The following is a 16,819-nucleotide window of genomic DNA, read 5'->3' on the forward strand; positions in this document are numbered from 1 at the left end:
GTCAAAAATCAGTTCTATATCTTCCATTTCACCTTTATTGCCTCAGATTAAAATGACAACTGACCTCCTGTCAGCCTTGCAAAACTGTAAAATTAGCTCTTCAAGATGTAATCAATTAGAAATCACTCTGTACTTCCATCCTTCTTTTTGTAGCTTCTCCATTTCATGTTCCACATCTCAAGTTTAAAGCACAGTTCATTATTTTGATAGTGCAGCTTTAAAGTTGGGCTCCTCTCTCTGTTTTAACCAACAATTAATAAATAGAGCAAATGCTTCAACTGACTTTCTACTGTGACCTGGAAAGACACAGATAAAAACGGTATTTGAAATTTCTTCCAATGGCTCTTTGTTTCTATGGAGCTTCAGCCTAGACATGGTTCTCTGTCTAGCACTGTTTACTCTGTTAAGGGATTTCATGCTTTTCTTTTTTACCTTTCTACCATACAATGCTCAGGAATCACCATAAGGCAATAGCTGGTGTTAGAGACAATTTTATTTGTCTCTAATCCAGCTGATTTTTTTCAGCTATACACTGTGTTCCTCCTTTACTCCCTGTGAACATCTTAAAGTACTCAACGAAATGTTTACATTTGTAAGTAATTTGGTTAATCAAAAGCTTAGCATATCTTGAGGGCTGAGGCTGAAAAGTCATAAGCCATAATGAAATTAAATGAGGAGTCACCAGGAGCTCAGCAGAAAATGCCTCCAGTTCCTGAAGCAGCTACCAAAGGGCAGAGTTTTAAAGATGCCAAGAGCATGTGAGGCAACTTTCACTGCATTCACCAGGATCCATTGTGGAAACAATTTGAAATATTTTTGGCCAACTTTAAGATTCCCAGGAAAAGCAGTTAAAATATGTACAAAATGGGAGCAACAGAGTCACTTTGAGAGGGGAGACCAGGGAAAACACCAGGAAAATAATGAACTAGAGGAACAGATGTTCAGCTGGAGTTCAGGAGAGTCAGACCCACAGCCTGGGTCCATTCACAGAGGCCTTTGCCAAACCCTTCATCGTTAATATCTACATTAGAAAGATGGGACTTCGGATGTATTTCTTCCACTTCCTTTCCCCCTCCTCTGTGTTCCCCACCACCACCACCACCACCACCCCAACCCATTTCTTTAGAAATAGAGATTCAGAAAAACAAACATACAACTTACCTTTTTCCAACAAACCAACCACCACAACAAAACCAGCCTCTTGCTCTGCTTCAGTCTGCTCCCTTTTTTGCCTGCATGAATTTTACTAGCTCACAATTCCACTGGGTCAAGTGGAAGATAAAAATCAGTGGTAGACAGATGTTTTTTCAGTAATTGCATGCTTGGTTTTGTATCTGAAAATTTGTGTGAAAGGGAATGACTACTAAAAAATATGTTCTCAAAAATATAGATTGATGGGTAGACAGATAAACACAAAATCTGTTGCTTCTTATGTCTCAAAAAATATTTGATATAATTTTATATTAACAGTAGGAAGCTTGCCCAGTAGAAACTTAAATAAAAGAAATACGTTCTTAGTTGTATATATAATCAAGATGGCGATGCAATGGCTATATCTAAAAGGCAGAAACATAAAAATCTTACAATAACAACTCAGTCGCACATTATCATGAAGCAAAATAAGCCACATTTCAGGAAAGTAGTAAAGAAGCAATCAGACTTTGGACAAACAAGCATTTGTGTTACTATGTAGACAGACTGTAGGAAAACTTTACAGATGGTAGAGGTCTGCATCATTTACTTTATCTACCTTGTTTTCCCAAGTCCTATGTTCTTGTCTGTACCCTTCCCAAAATTTGTTAATCAGACACCACTGAAGGCAATGAAATTCAACTGAAGTCTGTGTGGGGAGAACCTGTTACTAAGTAAGAACACAACACATGACTCAGAATTATTTCTGATTTTCTTTTGTTTATTCAGCCATCAACTTTTTTTATAATTTTCTTTAACTGATCTGAGATTAATTTTTCAAAAAATTTTTGCACTCCTCAAACTGTATTGGTTGATCAGAAAGACTGTTATTCTACTGAAAAGGTAAGTTAAAAAAAACCAAACAACTAAACAAAATACTTCCACTAACTTGCCATATCAATTAAAACATGACATTATGTGCACAAGCTTCACATCTGAAAGGTTAAAACAAGCAAGCAGTTGAAAGCTTAACGTAGCAACAACTTGTCCACACACCTGAACAAATTCCAAAGAAGTTGTTCTGCCATCATTACCCATGCATACAAGCAAACATAAATATGCAAAAGAGACAGATGCGGCATACCACAGAGAAAACATTCCTCACCACTTCCCCTTTGTCTTTTCTAAGAGTGTTCTAAGGCACCACAACTTCGATCTGGTGAACAAAACTTCATAATAGTGCTTACTGAAGTCATGACAAATTAATTCCTTGTTTGGGACTCTGGAATCGATTTTCTTCTTCCCAGCCTGTGAAGAAAGATTCATCACTTGAGGGAGTAGCGGTAGTAGCACTAAAGTCAATAGCATGTGACAGAGAGGGTGTATTGAAGCAATGGTTTAGCAAGTTCAGCCTATAAAATGGATTATTTGAATCAAAAAGGGCTGCAATGCAGTTTGGATTTCATGGTTGTGCAGGAACATACAAGGAATAGAAAAAAAAAATATCCTTGCTCAAAATAAATGGGAGGGAAATGTATCCTTGGCTCCACCGTACCCTTCAAAGAGTAGAGCTGGAGCAATCACTATGGGCCAGCGACAGAGCTGTGTTGGCCAGCTGTCTGTTGGCACTTCTTAGACTGGGCAGAGAGAGCACAGTAGGACTCTCAGATCAGTCACCCTCTGTGGACACAGGGCACTTGCTTTCTTGGACGAATATTGTCCCATCTGGAAATAACTGCAAGTGATTCTGTGAATTGGGTGCTGCTTATCCAAACGCAGGCAGACATTTTTTTATCTTTCCACTTTCATGGACATTATCATTGCAATAACCAAAATGGAAAGGGAAAAAATTTGCATCTGCCCCTTTGATGGTAGTAAATGATGACAGTCTGTGGTCATGCTAACAAAACATTGGCAGTTCCCCTTCAAGCCTTGCAGAATCTGTACCTTAACACAAATGCACTTAGTGCTGTTGGCAATCAGTATGTTGGAAGTGGTTAATACAAATATATTGAGATACCAGAAGACCTTTGCCCTACCAGACTAGCAGGAAATACATAGTCTGTCCTCTGGGCTTTCACAGGATCAGTATATATGTATTTTGACATAAATTGCTGAAAGACCAATTTTAAACTGTGTCTTGTTATTTTTTTAGTAACCTAAGGGAGCAAAAGCAAGTCAAAAAATGTTGGAGAGAAAATACCTGTAAGCAATACCAAGCAAAAAGATCTGACCCAGCTCTGTCTAGGAATGTCAGATTAGTTTTCCTTATACCCTAGAAGCAAACTGTAATACAACATGTTGCACTGCAGTATGTCTGTAGGATGTTCCCCAAGAAAAATGCTGACAACTACTTTGTGTGAAATAAAAAGTTAAAAAGGACATTTTTCTCTATTACCACTTTTACTTACTGGTATTATCCTTCTCTCTTAAATACATAAGTGATACGGAGCATTACACACAAAAAAAAAAATCCAAAGAAAAAAGTGTGTCTTTGCTCTTTCCTCTGCTGCTGTTCTAGCTGTACTTAGTGAAATATTACTGTGCTATTTGTTAATCAATAAATGACTCCTTGTTTTTCTGTCACATGCATTTTCACATGTAACACAAGCTCTCTCAGTGTGCACTTGTTCTTATGTGTTAATGTCTGAAAAACCGATACAGGCCCAATGCTTCCAGCTGTAGGTGTTCTTCATGGTACAAACACAATTAAGTCAGTTGAAAAGTCATGGAAAACAGAGCGTGTGCCTGAGAACTGGAATGGAAAGCCAATGTCACTCCAGTCTTCAAAAAGGACAAGAAGGAGGAAAAAGAAAACTACAGGCTTGTCAGCCTCACCTCCGTCCCAGGAAAGGTGTTGGAACAGCTGATCCTGGAGGTCATCTCCAATCATGTGGAGGAAAGGAACGTGATCAGGGGCAGTCAACATGGATTCACCAAGGGGAAATCATGACTGACCAACCTGATAGCCTCCTATGATGGAACAGTTGCCTGGGTAGATGAGGTGTAGTGGGTGTCGTCTGGCTGCCCAGAGAGGATGTGGGGTCTCATTCTCTGGAGAAATTCAAAACCCACCTGGATGTGATTCTGTACAGCCAGTTCTAGCTACCTGTTGTAGCAGGGTATTGCACTAGCTGATCTCCAGATGTCTTTTTCCAACCCTAACCATTCTGTGATTCTGATTCTGTGAAATACACATCTGCCAACAGATTTAGTTACAGTATGTTACAGACACTGCAGCTTACAGTAGAAAAATCAATGTGTGTGTGTGTGTCCGGTTGTTTACTGTCAAGCACTTGCTAAAATAATATGCAGAATTGCGGTTGTATTTACTAGAGGCAGACATGTACTTCATCATGCATGTTAAATAATTCCATCGGCACAGAGGCAAGAACATTGAATGAAATCACTTGATATTCGTTACTCCAGGATAGGACAACATAGAATCATAGAATCATGGAATCATTTAGGTTGGAAAAGATCTTTCAGACCATCAAGTCCAGCCATAAACCAAAAACCTTGTTTTAAGTACAAGCCAAATTACTCAAATCTTACAGTTTCCTCCAGGGAGGGAATATACATCGTTTTCAAAGGCACAGAACAAATGCAAAGCATGATATCCTCACAGAAAAACAAAGAAGGAAATCTAGATGCCCTGATGTCCTTTATCTGATTCCCAAGATAAAAAAATGGACAACCAGCCAACCAAAAAAATTGATTGCAAGAGAGAGGTTTACAGGGCAGTAGTTACCAAGCTGTACCTGGAGGCTGGTGACAACTGGGGTGCAGCAGGTGTCTGTCCTGGGATGTGTCCTATTTAATTTTTTAACTATTGGCATAGGGAAAGTGAAGGAGATCCATCATGAGGTTTGTGGATGATGCCAAACTGGGGGGCCAGTCCATATGTGTAAGAGCAGGGCTGCCACCCACAGGGACTAGCATGGGGGAAAATGAGCTAAAAATAGTTCAATCAAATTCAGCAAGGACAAAAGCCCAGAGGGAGAGCCGGTATTATCCCCTCTGTTTAGCACTTGTCAGACCACAGCTGGGTCATGGGTCCAGTTTTGAGCCCACAAATCAGGACAGAAGTCAACAAAACAGGGCAAGACCAGGAGAGGCCACCAAGGGAGTGGGACTGGAGCACTAAGCCTATGAGTTGAGGTTGTGGGGCCAGGGATGATTCAACCTGGAGCAAAGATGGCTTTGGGACACCTGAAAGCACCTTGGTGCCTACAGGGAGGGGATCAAGGGTCTGAGGTCAGGCTCTTCATAGAGGTGCCCAACAGAAGAACAAGAGAGAGTAGCATCAGGTGAAACTAAAAAGGCTTAGGCTGGAAGTCAGGAAAAAGTTTTTTCTCCACAAGGATAGATGGAGTGAGGGCCTGGAGAGGTTGTGTCACCTTGGAGAATTTTAAGCCTCAACTGCCTAAAGCCCCGAGCAAAGCAGTCTGTCTTCATGTATGATTCTGTTTTAAGCAGGAGGCTGAAGAAGAGACCTGGGGTGCTTTACAACCTGAATTATTCCTCATTTTTGTGCTTTTCCCTCATTAGTGACTGCATTACTATTTGTCCTCTTTCTTTCACTTTAACTAGTATATGACAGGCTGTTGCACCTATTTTTCACAGGTCTATGAGACTGTGGGTGATAGGATCTATCTTGTCTGTGAAACAGTGATTATTTATATGTGAGTTGTGGTTCATCTTTCCACAAGGGCATGTAGTGATAGGACAAGGGGTAATAGCTTTAAACTGGGAGTAGATTTAGATTAGATATAAGGAAGAAAGTCATCCCTTTGACAGTGGTGAGGCAATGGAAAAGGTTGCCCAGAGAAGCCAAGGATGCCCCATCCCTGGAAGTGTTCAGGGCCAGGTTGGATGGGGTTTTGAGCAACCTGGTCTAGTGGAAGGTGTCCCTGCCCATGGCAGGGGGCTTGGAATTAGATGATCTTTGTGGTCCCAAGCTGTTCTATGATTCTATAATTCTATAGAATTCTTCTTAGAACCTACTCACTAGCAGCACTATGGCTGGTGAGTTGTGCCTTGCAGAGATTCACAACATGCTGGCTGGAAAGTGGTTTCCCTGATTTCCTCCAGGGGGAATTACTGTAACGATCAGCCCTCAATACACAGATGCTTCCCTGATTTCAGACAACTCAGCCACAAGCTTCTCAAGTGCACTTGTAAGAATTCATGGGCATTCACGTTCAGGCAATTGTTTGCATCTACCTCTCATTTCACCTGATGCTGTAGCAACATGCCTTTCTGTCACAGCACTCTCCAAACTATCAAGCTGCAACAAAGACTTTTACCACCACATACCCAACACACACTTCATGCCAGTCCTGCTGCCTTCTGCTAGTATCTCCTCATCCAGGGTGTGCACTCTCTCTCTTCTCTTTGCTTCCTCCTCCTCCTCCTCTCTCTTCACTGGCTGCTCAACCACTTAACAGAACCAGCCACAGATGTACTTTATCTACATCGGACACCCACCCCCCCCACCCCCCCACCCCACACCCCCACCCCCACCCACTCCCCACCCACCCCACCCCACCCCCCGGACCCTGAAGCCAGCCCACAGCTGTATGTTATGAATGTTAATTAACCCAGCTTCATTCCTCTAAGTCCTAAAATGGTTTAGAAGCTCCAGTCTCATTTCCTTAGAATAATTTATTTTCTTTGGTTTTCCTTTTTTTCACATTCCAACTTTCAGCAGTTATCCAAAATTTCTGTAATCAAGAGGTTCCTTGGATAGTCACCCTGTGTGTCTCTTGCTCTCTGTAATACATCTGTAAGCATTACATTGTGTACATCATCTTCAGCAATTTATCAGTCCTCAAGATATCTAAGAAAATATCTCAAGGATTATATTTTCCTCTAGATGCTTGTTCACTTTCAGTTCTTATATTTGTACTTGTCAAAATAGGTATTGATGTTTGGGTAATATTTCGGTAATAGAATATTTATGACAGAACTGATGAACCTTTTTCTGTCCTTGAGACAAGAAGTTATGTGGGGGAGCTGGAGTGAGGGAGGACAGATTTAGAGGATAACACATTAACAACTACCTCAATGTTTCCTACCACAAACCATATCTGATCAGGGGCATACAATAGGGGTAATACTTGTAAGGAGTTACCTCCAGCTGTGGAAGCATTTTTAAGTCTACTTGTCTGGTCTGTAGAGACTCCAGTTTTAGAAATCTATAGATACACATTTTGTTGTTTATTTACACCCTTTATGAAAGCTTTTTTCAACTCATTCTTCACTTTGACAAGATATATTGTCTTGATTTAGGCTGTACACATCTCTGGGGATCCACAGCAGGAGACAATAAATTAGCCAAGTTTTTTGCTAAAAAGCTCTCAAAATTTGCACTGATCACAGCAGCTTAAAGACATAAAGACTGACCAAGAAGAAACAGTTTAGTAGGCTGCTTCTAAAGGCAGTTAATTGCCTACTAATACAGTGCAAGAAAAACTGCCAGCTGGAAGGTTGAAGTTATTTGAGCCATTACTAATGGGAAAAGAAAATTAAAGAGTAATTGGTAATACAGTCTGTGTTACTGTGTGGTAACACACTGTGGACCAGTATACAATATGAGTAATGCCATGTCCTTATTTAGCATCATGACGTGCTGCTGTCTCATACCTTTTAATGCACTTGTCCTGGCCACATCCTCTGACATAAGGCCACGGTGATACCCCTGGTTTACAGACAGCCTCAGGGACTATGGCCCAGGCCATCCAAACCACACACCTGGTACCTAAGGGCAGGTCACCCACAGGTTTTGGAGCCTGTACACCTGTGATAAGATCACTTCAGAGAAGGGTCAAACACCCACCCACTACATGCTCATGCCCCTTCCTCAGCAGGACAGGCAGAAAATGGATGAGAAAACTCTTGGGTCAAAGTGAAGACAGAGATTGCAAAACCTCCTTGACATGGCAAAAATCACTTTATCATCAGTTATACTAATTTGGCCAGTAAGAAATAAAGACAAGCATTAGAAGAGATTTTTTAAACTCTTTGGGAAGAGGATATTTAATATTATTGGGGGTGGGGTGTATCATATGCACAGTATTCCTGAATTGTCTGTATCCTCCAGGAAGGTATCCACTATTGATTGAAAAATGTAAGCGCATTATTGTATTCATTCCCTTATAACACACTATTGATTGGAAAATGTAAGTGGATTATTGTATTTATTCCCTTATGACATGTATTTGCACTAAGTTGTATCTTAATACAGGAAAAGGATTGTTTTTCTTTAGTTGTGCAGTCCGGAATAAACAGTGTGGAAATAACGATATACTAAGCCACACACTGTAGGAACAAATGGTCTTAATGGTACGCTGTGTAAAATAAAGCACCATGGCCTTACTGATCCAGCTCTTAGGTAAAACCAAAATGGTTGATCACATGAAACTATCTGGTGGTGGAAATGAAAAGTTCCATGGGGCTGGGGCATACAACCTATGAGTCAATTGCTCAGAAAAAGAGACTGACAGAGTAAGACTAAGGCCAAGCCATGCATTTGGGTACCCTTTCCTGGATGGACAACTCAGAAACAGGGTGGCTCAAAGCAAATGGGAGCTTGTACCCTGCAAACACTGCAGGACTCCAAAGACGACTAGTTAATGACAGGTATGAGGTTCTTGCTGTAACTGTAAGGTAAGTAGTTGCAACTTAGATATGGAACATTCGTCATGAGCAATGAAGCTATTACTAAGCTATGAATGTGACCACTTTGGTTATTACAGTATGTCAATTGTCTGTTCTGCATGCACAGATTTGGATTTTTTTTTCAGCTTAAAACCCCCGCAGAAATCAGGCATGCCCTGTAAGATGGCAGCACATCAACTTTCTGGCCCATTCAGTCCACGTGATCAGGACTGGGTGTTACCTGGGTTCCTCTGTTTCCCCACATTGTCTCTCTGAGCTCCTTTGTGGGTCTGTGGATGATCTTATGTCATATAACCAAGCATGCTCACGTGGGGCCTTAGTGTTAAATGATGTGAAGACCTATAAAAACCAACATGTTTAAAAGAAGGGGAAAATAGATCTATCTTTCCATGTTATGAATGTGAACATGTTTACAGTTTAAAAAAGAATTAGAAATAAAAATAACAAGCGGCACTAAGCACCGATTATTGGTATATTTGCTTTATTAGTCTACATTTTAAAGACTTTGACACAAGAGGGATTTTGCATTGTAACTCCCCAGATTATGGAAAAAGAAAGAAGAGGCCAATCAAAATAAAATTCTGCATTTGTTCCAGCTAGTTGCATCTTCTGTTTTCAGCTGTGGGAAACTGCATACACCGTAGAGAAGAACAGGAAGGAGAAAAGGTGACTTTGAGATACACTTTAGAAAGATACTAACTTTGAAAAGAAAGAACACAAAACAATCCAGGAAAGAAAAGTGCAAAGAAATGTCATAAAATATCTAGGTAAAAATGTTGCAGAATGCAATATACTAACAGCTATCATTCACCACATCTGAGTTTTATAAAATCTAAATTATTAAAATAATACTAATTTACATGAATTCAAAATGTATCCACAGATACTTAGTAAAGAATCCTTGCCTTTTTTGTAAATATCTCAATAGCTATCTCTCTCTTCTTTTTTTCTTTATTTTTCTTTATTTGTTTTTCCAAAATAAGGGTTAAAGCATCACACTCAGGAATAAGAAAATTACATTAAAAATCTTTTCCATTCACTTCAGCAGGTTTTGGATTAGATTTACAGATCAAATTATTGTAATGGATTTAAAACAGAAGTGGGAGGACAGATAGAAGTTGGTTAGAAATACCTGTTTCTACAAAGAGAAAAGAATAAAAAGAAACTGGAAACAAGACACACAGATTTGAGTTGAAAATAAAGATTAGATAATCACTGGTGAATTAATATCTCCTTTAGAGAATATGAGTAAATTTAATTTGTACAGTGACATCTTTGCTTGTGAGCTGTGATATGCTCCAAATATAAAGGTTTACCACAGAGCCCTGTAAGAATGAAAAGGATTATATGGTCATCTTGTGATTTATACAGGATTTATGATCTCAAGCCACTCATGACTGCATCACAAAAAAGACCTTCATCAAAAGCACAGTTCTGGCTTTGTCCAAATACAGACTAAATAATCCTCTCTCCACTGCCTCGTTCCCAGTCAATACTTTGAATTCCCAGGAGGTCTGAACAAGCAGTAGTTATATTTTTCACAAAATGTGTTGCCTTCTGTATCCTTTCCCAGAATTGCTAGCAGCTGAATTGGTTTGAAACACAACAAAAAATTTCAGGTAATTCAATGTGTATCAGTTTTGTACTTGGGATGCAACATGGTCTCCTTGGTCCCTGGTGTGAATATCCTGTCATAATTGCCATCTTTCCAATCACACCCTCTTGGACTGTGCCTCAGTATCCTGGGAACCTATGCCAAAAATTCTTAAAAGTCCAGACTGCAGAGGTGCATTTTCAATACCTCAGCCCACTGAAGGCTTAGAACACAGAGAAATGGGAAAGAAGAAAACCAGTGCAGGAAAATGAAAGATCACAGTGTCACAGAATCTCAAATACAGATTGACAGCAGAGAAAAAGAAGGGATACATTTTGTGTTGAGGTAATAAAACAGGACACACAAGATAAGAGCAAATATTGCAGCAGATAGTATCTGAGGCTAAATTTGTCTCCTCAAGCCTTTGAAACATCTGGATCAACAGACACATGAACTAGCAAAATGCTGGACTTACAGGGTCCTTATTTATATTACATATATGTATACAAGCATTATTGTTATATTATTTAATAGTGGGCACTTAAATGCTAAATTTCCAAACAGGCAGCTGAATTTTAGGAACATGATGAGTTATTTTTTTCCCCTTTGTTAGCACCAAAACCAGTTTTCAAAGACCTGGCAACAGAGTTCACCAAAAACCCTCACACCATATACTGCTGAAAGAACCTTCTGTAGCGGCCCAAGCAGGACCTGGTTTAACCCCAGCCAGCAGCTAAATACCACACAGCAGCTAAATACCACACACCTGTTCACTTGCTCCCCCTGCTCCCTCAATGGGATGGGGAAGACAATCAGAGGGAAAAAGGGCTAAACCATGTGGACTGAGGTCAGTTTAATAATTAAAATAAAGTATAACAATAGCAGTAGCAATAGCAATAACAACAACAACAATAATAATAATAATAGTAATAATAAGAATAATAATAATATAGTAGTAGTAGTAGTAGTAATGGAAAGGGAGATGAGAAAAGAAAAAGAGAAATAAAACCCAAGGAAAACAAAACAAGTGTTGCACAATACAATTGCTCATTGCTCACTGCCCACTGACTGATGCCCAGCCAGTCCCCCAGCAGCAATCCTGCCCTCCCTGGTCAGCTTCCCCCAGTTTATACACTCAGCATGGCATCCCATGGTATGGAATATCCCTTTGGCTAGTTTGGGTCACCTGTCCTGGCTGTGTCCCCTCCCAGTTTCCCGTGCCCCTCCAGCCCTCTCGCTGGCAGGGCCTGAGAAATTGAAAACTCCTTGGCTTAGTATAAACACTACTTGGCAACAACTAAAACATCCGTGTGTTATCAACATTGTTATACTAAATCCAAAACACAGCACTGTACCAGCTACTAGGAAGATTAATTCTGTCCCAATAGAAACCAGGGCAAGAACCAAACAATATTAAGCTAGTAAAAATTTTCAGGTTGCCTGAATTGGGAACTAATGGTCTGAAACCTGGAATTAGCTTCTGGTCTTATTTCACATCAATTACATTACATAGTTCTTGGCTGTATTGTTTCTCTGATAACCCTAAGATGCACTAGCATGTAGCCTGCCATAGGTATTCAAAGGACGTTTTTCAGCTTTCACCCAAGGAAAATTTCCCCAGCCCAGGACATGACAGAAGATAATGCAATGACCTCACCCAGCATTTGGATGGCTGAGGACAGGCAGGTTGCCAGTTGTGCAGCCCAGCAGAGACAGAGGTGACATTCTGCACCGGCACAACAGGGGGAAACAGGTGATGCAGCTTTTCGTACTCTTTTACAATTTGGAAAGGGAGTGAGCTCAGAAAGCCAAAACAGTTTCTGTAAGGCTTGTACAAAAAGCTGTGTCTGATTCACATCATCAAGGGACCTGCTTCTCTGAAATATGGACTGGCTGCAACCAGCATTGCCTCATTGCTCTCTGCTTCACATGGATAGACAGTTTCAACCTAAAGTCCTCAAAGTCCTCAATGTACATGTCATCTTTCTCCTCTAAGGCCATACCATGATAGTGATGAACAAATGAAACTAGATGAAATAAGACATAGCCCCTTGAAACCTCTAAGGCTCTTTTTAAAGGCTTAAGTCCAATCAATACTCAAACAGGTACCAAATTTAAAGATGTGTGATGTCCTTCAATGAGTTTACCATTGCAGAACACTAAGTCCTGATCTTACCTAAGGATGCTATGGAACCTCCAGATCTCTGACTTGCTATACTCCGAATGAAAAGCTGGAGTGGCTTACATACAGTTTATGTGTTCAGGGCAGACATTATTAGAAAAGGATATACGGCTTGTCTTATTCTGCAGGTCAGACAAGTGATAGTAATGCTCATTTCTGGGCTCAACTCCCTGAACCAGAGCTAAAAAACAACCCTATGAGTTCCTTTAAATACAGATTTAGAAGTTCAGTTGTTGCAACACACAGTTCATCCATTGTAGGTCACTGGTTTTTTTTTCCTGGATATCCTTTATAGTGGACATAAATGACGAACTTGTAGCCAACACTGTCTTTCTACCTTCTGCCTGGAGCAGCCATAGTAAACCCCTGTGTGAGGGAGATTAATGAAATTGTCATGAACCATAGTTCCTTGCATCTCACCTGGTATTTGTACTGCCCAGGCATTTTAGCAACATTCTTAAAGACACATTTCTCTTTTGGAGGAGTCACTCATACCTTAACTGTACTTAATGCAGATATATTTTCGAAGGCAGAGAGGGAGGGAAGAAAAGGTAGGGATTTCTTTGTCACGTGAACATTTAAAAAGCACACAGAAAAAAAGAAATGTCAAAAGGCAAACTCAAAAAGAAGAGAAACACTGCAAGCTCCTGTACCACCAAATCCATGCCATCTTACTTCATGCTGCAAGGCGGAGCAGCAACTGGCAAATACAGTTTCAGAGGTAAAGTGTGTTTACAGGATAAACTACCAGTGTAAATGTAATCTCTTTAATGAGTCCCGGAAACCCACCCTGCAGAGTGGCACTTGCAGCCACAGCAATCAGCTTAAGAGGGAGAACTTCAGGCTACTCAGCGTGCAGAAACACCAGAATGTAACAGCAGCCACCACGGTAGCAAATACAGTGATGGAAAATGAGGAGAGACTGTGGCTGTTTTCCAGAAGTCTGAGAGAAAAAGTATCTTCTAAAAATTGAGGCAAATCAGAGGCCTACAAGAAGAAATGCTTACCTGAATTGCTCATAAATTTAGAGTCCTTGATGGCTTTACACTGTGTATAAGACCTCTTCCACATAGCAAAGGTTCTGCTCTACCTGCCTGCCTGCAAGCATGGTACGCCTTTCCTCCTGAGGCAGAGGTCACTGCCAATATCGTGATGTTCCCAGCTCATGCTTGCGTAAGTCCCTGTAACACAGCAAAGCCAGCAGGGGACGAGCTCACATTGATTTGTGATCCCCTGGGGGTCAAGGTTGCTTAGGGATGATGCACTGTCCTTGTCCCTTGTTCCATGCCATCAGACCTCATGTGGTACCTCTCACAATGCGCATTATGATACGTTTATAGCATTACTGTTTCACAGGCATGAGAGCTGTGTGACAAACAAGTCACGTTTGCTGCTTGTCTATGAAGATACCAAGACACAGAAGAACAGTGGCTAATTCAGTGCAAAATGCAAGTTTTGTTGGCTGATTTAACTGACTTCTCTTTCAGCCTTTTGCTGGTAAGCCACTTCCGAGCAACAGTGCATCCTCACAGTCATAACTGAAGACCTAAAAATAGGGTGAGTGATTAGACGGGTGGACAGACGGATGGATGGATGGATAGGTGAATGAACAGAGTGTTTTCTCCAACCCTAACAGCATTTTTTCAGCACACTTGAGTCCTGTAAAAGCATAATATATTATTTAGAAAGACTTCTGCTAAAATGCAGAGGAAAATAAGAAAAAAACCTGAGAGGTATTATTCTGGATTTTAAAAGAAAGGAATTATGCTTTGGTGCTGTTAACTGGTAAACTCCCACTGATTTTTTTCCATCAGCTGAAAATCTGGTTTTAGAAAGTGTCACGGTTTAACCCCAGCTGGTAATTAAGCACCACACAGCCACTTGCTCAGTCCCCCTCACCCAGAGGGGTAGGGAGGAGAACCAGAAAGGAATGTAAAACTCAGGAGCTGAGATAAGAACAATGTAACAATTGGAAGTATTTTTTTTTTTAAAAGAATAATGGTAATGATAATAGCAGTTACAATGAAAAGGAGGGAGAAGGGGAGAAGAAAGGAGTCCAAATAGAAGGGAGAAAAGAAACCTAGTGCTGCACAGTACAGCTGCTCATCCCCTGCTGACCAATGCCCAGCCAGCCCCTGAGCAACCCCTCAGTGTATATACCAAGCATGATGTGCCTTGGTCTGGAACACCTCTCTGGCTGGTTCAGATGAGCTGCCCTGGCTGTGTCCCCTCCCAATTTCCCGTGCCCCTCCAGCCCTCTTGCTGGCAGGGACTGAGAAACTGAAAAGTGCCCTGACCACACTGTCCCCACACCAGATCCAAAGCACAGCACTGCACTAGCCACCAAGAAGAAAATTAACTCTATCCCAGCCAAAATCAGGACAAAAAGGAAAAGACTAGGGAGAGATTTAAACAATCAATCAATCAATCATCATCATCATCATCATCATAACAACAACAATAATAATAATAAACAGAAAGGAGAAAAAGCAAACCCAGGCCTCACACCAGTGTAAATACGTGTCTGTATGTACACAGAGGCATATCATGAGCAATTGCTATGGCTAGAAAACTGTTCCCAGACTTTTCAACCAAGTTTACAGAAACCTGAGGACATAAAATGCTTGGGTAGTTTTTGCTATTCCACGTTCTCCACCATCCAGGTCCAAGAATAGAAATGTAGGTAGCAAATGCATGTGGATAAGGACTTGCCACTTTGGTAATCTCCATACAGGAAATTTTGGGTGGCCAAGATGATGTGTGGTCATGTTTTCTCTCTGGAAAAGAAACGGAAGTTAGATGAGCAGCAAGACAAAAAGACAAGGGAGGTTGAGAGGAGCTTTGCAAGCTTGCAAAGGAAGAAGCAGGGACATACTTGCACATCTCACTATGAAAAAGCAAAATGCAAACCTCACACCTTGATGCCCCTAACAGGGACGGCTGCTTGATTTAGACAAAAGTGCCAGCAGGGACAACAGAAACATGAAGGAACATCCTTAACTGCCAGAAAAGAAGGCAGTACATATCCTGACTTACGGGACAGTCTGTCCCTGCCAGGATGTCTGTCTGTTGCAGGTCCATTCATCACTGTCAGGTTACAGCAGAGAACAGTGTTTGAATGGTCTCAGTGGCATTTTGGCTCTGCTTGAAGTCAGTGGCCCAAATGCTGCAAGGCTCAGAAACTTTAGCACTCACCTTCAACCTGTGAACCATCTGTAAACCATTTATAAAATACAACTTTTGAAAAACCCTCAAATCCTTGTACTGCTTTTAGAGTTTTGACTGCCATGTGGAAATGACATTAACAAAAGTGTCCTGGAATCCCACTGATGGAAGCAATATAAATATGTTGTAGTGTTGCTGCCATCAAAAGTAATGTAGCCTTTCCACCAGACCTGATTGTCCCGCTCTGAAATGAGTAAAGCACAACTGCACTGTCATCGTTTTTTTCCCAAAATGTAGAAATCACAATGAATCAGCAGCTTCGTTTCTATAGAACACTCTTGGAATTTCAAATATTTGTTGTCTTTCAATCAATAGTGTTTAGCATTTTGATCAATATTTCAAATAGTTTTGTTGAAATAATGGCTCTTTCTGCTGTGTTCATTAGTATCAACTATTTGGCTGCTTAAGGCTTATTCCTTTTGACGTTTTTGCCTCAGTCCAGTGAATTTTCTGTAATTGTGCCTGCGATGTCATATTGTAATTTAGTTCATTATTGTCCTTTGTTATTTATAAATCTGTTCTTCCATCTATTTATCAGCCTTATGATCAGAAAAATAATGGATAAATATTCAGTTACAACTAACAGAGTAGAAATAGAAAATGATTTTTAACCATACTTCTATATAAATGGCTCTGTCAACAGATAAAGCAGCACAGCAAGTAAAGTTTTAGGGTGCAATGAGGGAAGTCATAATCTGCATTGCACATCATATCTATTTTACTGTAAACTTTTCATTATGTTCAGCCCCTACACTAAAATAATGTTATTACAGCTTGCAAAGTCAGCCTCTGTGAATTTGAAGGCCTACTGAAATTTGTGCATTGTGAGTTAAGATTTTATAATCACATAATCACTACATATGTTTTCATAAGATTTTTCTTCAGAGAATAAATAGCTGTGTTTTTGAGATTAATAAAATGTCCAGACAAAATACAGTTCATGAAAATTTAGAAAGCAGTTTTCTTTACATAGATGCATTTTTCACTCATAGTGAAACTGGATA

At 40.4% G+C, this 16,819-nt stretch overlaps 1 long non-coding RNA gene across 2 annotated transcripts; it reads right to left on the reverse strand.

Annotated features, from left to right (window-relative positions):
* Positions 1–1,564: 1,564 nt before the first annotated feature.
* On the reverse strand, positions 1,565–13,694 carry LOC130142915 (uncharacterized). 2 transcript variants are annotated; one of them, XR_008819572.1, is made up of 3 exons: positions 13,598–13,694; positions 9,035–9,153; positions 1,565–2,439 (listed from the first exon to the last, which is right to left on the reverse strand). It is a non-coding gene; the product is annotated as an uncharacterized LOC130142915 (long non-coding RNA). The 2 variants fall into 2 exon arrangements; XR_008819573.1 differs by lacking the exon at positions 1,565–2,439 and adding an exon at positions 7,055–7,331.
* Positions 13,695–16,819: the final 3,125 nt, after the last annotated feature.

The sequence above is a fragment of the Falco biarmicus genome, chromosome Z, assembly GCF_023638135.1.
Source record: "Falco biarmicus isolate bFalBia1 chromosome Z, bFalBia1.pri, whole genome shotgun sequence".
Lineage (NCBI taxonomy): Eukaryota > Metazoa > Chordata > Aves > Falconiformes > Falconidae > Falco > Falco biarmicus.